Source organism: Vanellus vanellus (assembly GCF_965231255.1).
Source record: "Vanellus vanellus genome assembly, chromosome: 4".
Taxonomy (NCBI): Eukaryota; Metazoa; Chordata; class Aves; order Charadriiformes; family Charadriidae; genus Vanellus; species Vanellus vanellus.
The window spans coordinates 16,574,405-16,584,279 of NC_138909.1; positions in this window are offsets into that span (position 1 = coordinate 16,574,405).

Genomic DNA, 9,875 nt, shown 5'->3' on the forward strand with positions numbered 1-9,875 from the left:
CATATTCTCCGGCTCTTACATGTATGTAAAAGGAGAGACCAGAAGAGAGCAGGCCAGAACAAACATGCCATCTACCACGAAGGCGGTGCTGGGAAGGGGGAAGCGCGCAGCTCCTGAACATCAGAGCGCACGAACAGTTCCTGCTGTGCATCCACATGACCTACTGTCATATGGTAACGATTATGAGGTCCTCGCTTCATTTCCACAGATGTGGCAACGCTCGCAAGGAAGAAATAAAGGGGGAGGGCGAGAGGGCGATGGGAGTTGGAGGAGAAAGACCACTACCTCCTTCCAAAGAAAATTCAGCTTGCTCACTTCCCCTCTCCTCTTGAAAGTTTGAAAAGGCTGCCTTGTTCTTACAAGGCACAGTCTGTTAAATCCATCAATAAAGATCTCGGGGAAAAAAAGATTCAAACCTGTTAATGCTCAGATTTATATGTAGAATTTTAAGTATCTTTTAAACATTTAGTAATATGAGACTCTCCATTGGACTTCTGTGTCTGTACTTTAAGTATTATGAAATATAAAATTAAGTTCACAATCTAGTATTTTTGTCATGGGAATGGTTCTCAAGTTCCTAGGCTTAGCAGATGGTCGATAACAGATTTCACTATTTCCTGTTTTTCCCCCATTTTCTTGGATTTCAGCAACAGAATAGATCTTTTCCTGAGCAATCTGTTCACTTTGATTGCGTGTCTTTTCTGAATTATATCCAGTACTTATTTTTCTTTTGTAGTTCCCCCCCCATGTCCCTTCTCTGAACACTGAAAGTTTTCTCTTTGGTTTGTAGTTGCTGGACAAGAATAAAAGCAAATCTCAGAGGAAGCAGACAAATGCATGTTAACTTCTATGCTGCTTTTCTCAAGTTGTTTTTATTATGCAAATTATTCCCAACAAGTCAGACACACACACACACTTCCTAACCTGTAATTTTGTTTTTGAAGAATCATAATTCACTTCTCTCCGTCTCACAGGTCCACCACATTTTCCAACTTTCAGGATTCCTCCGCAGAGTTACTCCTAATTATCTCCATACGTGCATTACAGATAAGTGCCTTGTTCCTATGTAACTAATTTCAGAATTCTCTAATTCAGAACAAATCTACCTACTGCCTTGAAACTACCTCCACCCACAGAGAAAGGACTGAGATGCTTCCCCTGTCTTTCTAGATGCTCTCTCAACATCAAGGTACATCTTCACTCCGAGGTTCACTTTGACGCAGTGGCTGTTCCCTGCTATGCAATCTAGATGTGATGGAGGGGAACACGTTCAGCAGATTTATAGAAAGTTTGAATTGCTCTTGAGAACAGAGTCATACGCTGGCCTCCCTGCTGCCATAAAGGGAAATGCTTACAGCAAAGCGACAAGAGAGGAAAATCACAGGTTTGCTAGCTCTTTAAGCCAATGCAATAAATCAAGAGTTACGTAACTTCTTTTTTTCCCCTCCTAAAAATACATTCTTAGCTTGAAATATAATTATTAAGACTTAAAAATTAAAATGATGTTTCCATGGTTTTTACTAGCTCTTAGGCTGGAACATAGAGGCCTTCGCAAGAAAGCTGCTCTCAGGAAGCGGGAAGGTAACACAGGTGGCAGCATGCCACCAGAATGGAGGGAGATGCACAGTACCAAGAGCTGACAACCATGCAAACCAGTGCTCTGCCCTTCATCCGAAATGCTGTGATAACAGCAGTGAAATTACTGTTCACCTACGGTCTTGGGGACCTGCCTCCCTCATTGTGATGGTACAAGCGAACATGAATAATATCTGCTTGATGGCCATTTGTGTTTTAGAGGAGCCAATCCACTCTGGACCACGTGCTCACCCTGGTCAGGGGCAGGCATTGCGGCCCCAGTGAGGGGCAGGCTCCTTGTGGGGGGTGCTGCAACCACAGCAGACATGTGCCTCCTGGCCCTGCACACCTGGCACCACCCTATGGGGGCTTGTGGGTCTCCACGGATATGTGCGAGTGGCACACAAGGTCGTCTCCAGCAGCTCCCACTCACTAAGCACAGATGGAGATGCTCCAAGAGCAGAAGACTATTTCTGGCCAGCTGGTTCACACTGTTGTTGCCTGTCCCAGCTGAGATGGGCCACGGCCCTTTGCTGCCAACCCCAGGAACGGGTGCTGCTCCTAAGGAGAACCAGCGGCAACCCTCGCTGCCAGCACCGAGGGGCTTTGTGCCCTGTTACGGGCAAGGGCAAACTTCAGCAGTGCAACACTAGACCTCCTTCATCTAGGGAACATCAGAAACCTTGAGGGTCTGCTTCTTGGATCAGAGGAGCTGTAATCTTTTTATAACTAGTTAAATGATGTCATATGCTCATTAGCTTTCCAGACTCTATTTGGAAGGCATTTTTTTTTTTATTCTCTTGTTCTCTTTTTTTTTTTCTTGACTGCTTGGTTTTTATTCAGCACGAGTGCTCTGCTCTGAAAATACTGCCAAAGGTTTTCCACATTCTCTGCACAGCCCTCTAACTGCATTGCAGAAAAATAAGACTCATATATACACATTCAACCTTGCCCCTCAAATGTCTTTAAAAGTTTCCTCTTTATAATTCAAGTTCCTACTGGAAAAAAATAAGTTGATAATCTACCCAGAAATACAATTCTGCATGTTCCTGCACCAAGCCAAAACCACAGAATTTACTGCCACAGAAAACACAGAAGTAAAATGAATGAAAAGAATCCATCCTTTTTTTTTTCTTCAATCTCTGCTGGGTCATTGCAGTAATCCAGGAAAAGAAATGTTCTGAAATCAAAACTGAAGCACTAGATTCAGCTATACTTCTTCAATGCAAAACGAATACCTACTCACACACAGCCTTTATAAAATTAAAAGCAATTATGAAACAATACAGAAATTACCTTGTTTAGTCTGGGATTAAAAATATTAATCTTAGGTAGGATGTCAGGAAAAAATATTAATAGAATAATCACTAATATATTCTGGAATTCTATTTAAATGCATTTGAGAGGGCTGTAGGGTTGTCCAGTATGACTGTCTGAACTGTTTCATTACCTGGTTTGCAAGTTGTATTTAGACAAATTAAAATACAAACACAGCCTAACATTTTTGACCATAACCTAATTGTCCAAAGTGTGCCAGAGTAGCTTTTTTCTGAGGCGTTTTCTTAGTAAGTTAAATAGTAATTTCTCTCACTGGATTTAAATTAATGACAAGTCTGGACTTTATCATTTCCCTATTTGTACCAGAAGGAAAGAAACCAGCCAACAGGTCATCTTTCTGTTATAGCACTAAATTTCTTCCATGCTTAGCAGAACTTTTTATGAAACTGGATGGTGGGCCCAAGCCAACCTCATGCAGTTCAACAAAGCCAAGTGCAAGGTCTCACATCTGGGTCACGGCACCCCCAAGCACAAATACAGGCTTGGCGCGGAATGGCTGGAGAGCAGCCCTGAGGAGAAGGACCTGGGGGTGCTGATTGATGAGAAGCTCAACATGAGCCAGCAGCGTGTGATCACAGCCCAGAAGGCCAACCGTATCCTGGGCTGCATCAGAAGTAGTGTGGCCTGCAGGTAAAAGGAGATGATTCTGCCCCTCTACTCCACACTCGTGAGATCCCACCTGGAGTACTGCATCCAGCTCTGGAGTCCCCAACATAAGAAGGACATGGACCTGCTGGAGCGCATCCAGAGGAGGGTCACGAGGATGATCTGAGGGCTGGAGCACCTCCCCTATGAGGAGAGGCTGAAAGAGTTGGGGCTGTTCGGCCTGGAGAAGAGAAGGCTCTGGGGAGATCTTATAGCGGCCTTCCAGTACCTAAAGGGGACCTACAGGAGAGCTGGGGAAGGACTTTTTACTAGGGCATGTAGCAGTAGGACGAGGGGGAATGGCTTTAAACTGGAAGAGGGCAGGTTTAGATTAAACGTTAGGAAGAAGTTTTTCACTTTGAGGGTGGTAAGGCACTGGAACAGGTTGCCCACAGAGGTTGTTGAGGGCCCATCCCTGGAGGTGTTCAAGGCCAGGCTGGACGTGGTCTTGGGCAAGCTGGTCTAGTGGGAGGTGTCCCTGTCTATGGCAGGGGGGTTGGAACTCGATGATCTTCAAGGTCCTTTCCAACCTAAACCATTCTATGATTCTATGAGACTCCACGGTTTGTGCAGTCCTCCACTTCACAAGGTAATCTCTTTTGTGCATTCACAAGCACTATTTTAAAACTAATCAGATGTTTTGATCTTCTTACTCCCATTCAGAGATATTTCTGCATGTTATCTCTCCCATGACTAGAAGCCTTTTAATCTCCAGGTTAAAGTCACACAACCCAAGCTATATGCACTCATCCTTGTCTGGGCGTTATTCCTCTTCACCATAAAAAAAACCCACCAAACAGTTAAAAAACCCCAAAACTTTTTAGAAAAGTCCGTACTCCTTCTAAAAGCCTTATTTAAAAACAAAACACCCCCCCCCAACCATACATTCTCTCAGCCTTCCTTTCCCTCAAATAGATATTACCTGCTCTACTAGTCTCAAGTTATAAGAAAGCTGCTCTTCTCCTGAGCTTGCAAGTAGGATGGGCTCTCTGGAGCACTGAACACTGTTATTAAAGATGGTACAACCCCTCCTGCATGGACCTTCTTATTTATTTTCAGAATGTTACTTCTATGTGGTCTAACTGTGTCCCAAGTCTTTCTTCTTCACATTTTCATATAAATAGTACTGCTCCACTAAAATGTGCTCCCTTAGCACAATGTTGAGGATTATCATCACCACACAAAAGGATCAGAGCTGTGTATAGGCACTGAATACCTAATTATAGAAGTGGGACAAGGCTCAAACGTAAGAAATGCAAGATCATGCATTTAGTTGTTCTCAACTTTTAGTTCTTGCCATAAGCTTGGGCAGAAGCAAATGACATAAGACAAAGACCAGTTCTTACCTACTAATAAGCATTCTCTGGCACAACCGAGTTGTATGTCCCTGTGAGACAGTCTTAACCCAACACGTCTCTATTTTTTTTTAATTCCTCTCTAGTTTAAAGCCAGACGTTTTCAGTTTGCCACTCTACCAAAGGCTCCACTGAAATTTAATCTTAGTCTGGTACGATTACTTTTGGCAAACATTTTATTTCAATTACTTTACATCTACCTACTTTTCTGACAAATGTTATTCTAGTGCTTTGCATACTACAGATCTCAGGTTGGTAGGCTTGCAGTTATGTGGATCAACATATTCTGTTTCTCAAAGTTTAATATTTCACAGTAAAGGTTTCCCGTATTTGCTAATGAAATAAGCCTCTAGAAGAATTTGAAACTTCTGCCTCCAGTCTGGGGCTGAAGCAAAAAAGGAGCGGGTCCAGTGATCTTGGTGCAACACAGAGGTGTCTGCCAGCAAATATCCCTAAAACTTTGTCATGACACAAATGGAAGATTAGCCCTGGAATTACTACAACTATATTTTATTACTTCTAAGATAAATTTAATGCCCTGGAACTTTTTCTTCACAGAAATTCAGTAATAAAGACCATCTATTGGAGCTAACCTAAATGTATACACATGCAACAGTTTTACTTGTAACTGCTATTGACCTGAGCAAGAAACACAACATTTTATTAATTCTGTTCTCTAGTGAAGGAAGATGTGTGAATCACACAGGAATTACTTCCCCAGTTAGATGCACTTTTTAGTTCTCTGTCCTCCTCCCCCCCCCCCCCGATGCAAATATATAATATACCAGGGTCTGAAATCAGAATGAAAAAACATTGCAGGAAACAAGTTTTCCGACAGTGAATTCTGAACAGATGGTTTTCTAGATCATACAAATAGCTGTGCTCATATGTGTTTTAAGAGATCTGCAGCAATGTACGTTATGCTCAGGAAAAGATGCAGTAAAAGATTCTACCACTTGACTGACTAAATTAACTCAGGCCTGAGATTTGTTTACAAGCACTCTTAAACACTATTAACAACTGACAACTGAAGTTTAACAATGGAAGTACCTGAGGTGCAGCATATGAATGGCAAAATGACCATTTTTAGTTTCCCATACAGGATAGAAACCTGATCAGTGGAAACACCTTTCTGCTTCTAATGAAAGTATTCTCACTTCCTCTTTTGGCACAGGTTCTTCTTCTTCATATGACAAAATGTTAATGTTAAAAATATATGTGAAATTAGATAAAAACATTGCAAAAATTAAACAGGAATACAGCATCTGACTAGAAAGAAAGGTATTACTGAAGCATTAATGTGCTACAAAACTTCCCCAAAGTCAGTAATTTGTCTATCACAACCAAGAAATCTCGTAGATGCGGTGTGTATAAAAAGCTGCATTACCTCACTCAGAAGGAATGAAAGCAAGAATAAATTTGAGAGAAAGCAACTTTCTCAGCGTAGCAAACTTAGTGAACTTCAGCCTTGGATTATTGTTTATTGCAAGGACAAAAACCAGCCAGGTCTGGCTGTGTAACTCTCAGTCCAAACAGCATAGGATGCAGACTGCTCCATCTTCCTGCCTGGTTTTAAGTAAGCGACATTAAGGAAGTTTCTTTCTAAGAAAGGGAAAGGACAATGGCTCATGGTAAATTTCAAGGCAAACAAAAAACCCAGACAGCAGAGACTGAGTTTATATATATATATCACACACACACACACACACACCTTGAAAGCGTTGGGGTTTTTATTACAGTCAGACAAGCAGGAAAATGTTATGCCCCACTTTCTACAAACCAGTAGCTGCTTTCTGAACTATTCAAAGCAAATATTTATGTTTCCTTGGGAAAGTTTCTGCACAAAAGAAGAGAGAAGCAAATCAAAACTGAATTCATGAATACAAAACAATTCCTGGAGAGGCATGTTCCCCCTCCCCCAGCTATTTTTTGTACAACCAGATTTGTAATGGGGCCATTTGGCATTTTTTAGTATGAAATATTATAATCAGCTCCTTCTCTGTCGTACGCCACTGTCACCCTGATGTATTTTTCTCACAGAACCATCACTTTTGGGACTACTCTATCATAAGAGCCACCACATTACATTTGACAATCTGTACTAGATAAAATGAAGGGCATCCAAACAGGGACAAGGTCATTTAGACTTCTGAGTCTTTATGGAGAGCATTTAAATTGTGTGTTAAGTATAAAAAAAATGTACTGAAAAATCAAGATTGCATGAAAAGTGCTTTAAGTTGGTAAGATTTGGGATAAAATTAGCAAGAATAGTGTCTCTGCCAAGTGCTATAAAATGATGATGCAATAATTTTACCCTTTCAAGTTAGCACATGTATGGAAGTGATTAAAATGTTTCCTTTTTAAAATTAAAAAGCAAACTGCAATAGAGGATATTAAATAACTTCTGGAAGTTGAGGCATGGAAAGGAGCAGTACAAATGCAACCACTCATATTTCACAGACTAAGGGAAGGAGTAAGGTCTGTTGTTTTTTCTTGACTGAAATCTATAGTTGACTGTTTTGCACCAAAATAAGTATGGCATGCATTTTCTGGTTGCATCTCCAGTATCACTAAATTCTCCAGCTGAGGATTAAGTTGACTAGGCAGAAGGACACCATACTGAAGGTAACAGCTATGGTACAACAAACTATCGCGACACACAAAGCAATGCTGCTGAAAATGTTAACATTCTCCCCACCCATCCCTCAATTGCTTATACACCAATGGCAGGAGTTCGGCTAAAAGGGAAAACTAAATGAAAATCCTTGCTTTACAGAAGAAGTTTTGATACAAACAGCACTACTGAAAAAGGGTGAGATAATTCATGTCCTTCAAATATTAAAGCTATGGGTTCTACCCTTCCTAAACAGGTTACGAGACACATGCGACATTTTACGTGAAACCTCTTTTTCTGTTTTACATAGGCGGATGACTCAGTTGCTTACTTGATTTGCACTTGGATAGATCTACAGGCTAACTCTTTCCAGCACAGGGGACACCACAAGGAGTCTGTGGGCAAACTGCGTTAGAGAATGGATGTCATTGACTAAGCAGCCATCAAATAAATGACAAGAATTACAGTATAGAAACAGAAGTCTTCAGGTTTGAAGATACATGCTCTAGACCTCTGTTGTGGTTTGGGCCTGACTGGCCACTGAAATGAATGACAGACGCTCTCTGACCTCTCTCCCTTCAGAGGAGGGAGAGCATCACCCCTCCAGGAGAGGAGGAAGGAACCTGTAACAAGTTGTCCAAGTTTCTAAATTCATGGGTTGCTTTCCAACGCAGAAACTAAGCAACTAAGCTACCGTGCTAGTAACCAGCAATTGTCTATAGAGAACCACCACCTCAGACAACACTCAGCTAAACTGCCATCTGTACTGCTGCCTGTCTAAAATAAAATAGTGAGGGGACAGTTAACAGGCTTTACAGGTACCAGTAAGCCCACTGGTGATTGTATTCCCCTAGCACTCAAATTTGGGTAAGAGCCCATCCCAGTTTGGTAACAAATCAGAGGCCACACCAAAAAATAAAGAATACCGAGTGATGAATGACAGAAAAAAAAGTATAGGAAATTACTTAAGAAAAATAAAGACCGGGAAAATTGGCCAACAAATGACATGGTTTATGAACAAAACTGACAACAAGAACAGAAAGCTCAGGAAAACCTGAAAAGACCCATTGCTAGGTAACTTTGTTAACAATTACGCACAGAGAACAGACATGCCGAACAGAAAGCAGCAGATTACTTCGATTCAGAATGAGAGGCTTGCATCACGGGAGGGCGATTAATAATTTCCAGCCCATTGGTTGTTTAAGCATCCTCCTAATTTACACCTATTCGGGATATGAATATTTAGATTAGCAAGCCTGAACAGGCTGTAACAAGCCCATATTCAGGAGTTTGTCTGAATAAGAGATCTGCCCCAAAGAATATAGTTTTTAAAGAAGTTTTGGGAAAAGCCAATAAAAAGAAAGAAATGCAATGAAAAGCTCTCAGGCTGCTGGAAGACATTACTGAGCATGCTAAATTTAAATGACAAAAGTTCATGTATAAATATCGACTCAGTATTTCTGCAAAACATATTCTCTTAAGATATTTTGACTTAGATCATCAGTGTACAAACTGGAGAAAGTACACACCAGAAAACAGACTAATAATAGGCTGCCATCTCCCCAAGCAGCTGCAGGTGAAGGAGCATCACTGCATACTGCTGCATCTGGCTCTGCAGGACTCAGGTCTAGGCCTAGGCACCATACTTACTCTTAAATCGCTAATATTTTTCTGGATATTTGATTAGCAATGAATCTAAAGACTGGCAGAGGATGCAGCATTAATATGGCAGTGCTCTAGACTGGTAAGCCCATTCAACAAACACTTTAAATTTAGACTTTTGATACCCACCTAGAAAGGAGTGCCACCCATGGGACAACCTCTCTCTCTCTCCTTTTTGCTTCTATCTTTTTTTTTGGGGGGTGGCTAAAATGGGCCAGCACAACCCAACAGGTGCTCACCATGAACTATTGGAGTAAACCAGGCTATGGTAATCTTTCAATGAATTTGTCTGGAGTACTCAATTATGAAATGAGTGAAAGCAAACTAACATGAAATACATAACACAAATGTCCACAAGCGAATACATTTGTGGGAGAGGTGCAGAAAAGAACAATTTGAGGACTGACGATAACAGAAAATTTAAAAATAGGTCACTTCATTTTTCTTAAGAGAGACTATGCATACTAAAAGTACTTTAAAAGAGTTTTTAAACAAGCGCCTGTGACTGAATCAGAAGAAAAGCTTTTAACAGGCACGGTAATAAACCACAGAAACAAGCTGGGAAGAGAAGCTATAGATCCTCCATTTTTTATTATACTCTAAAAAAGACGTATGGTCTCATTTGGATGATATCTCAGCTAAAGAAATTGTGCTTTTGTTAAGCACGCGGTGTTGAGTTCAGTGCT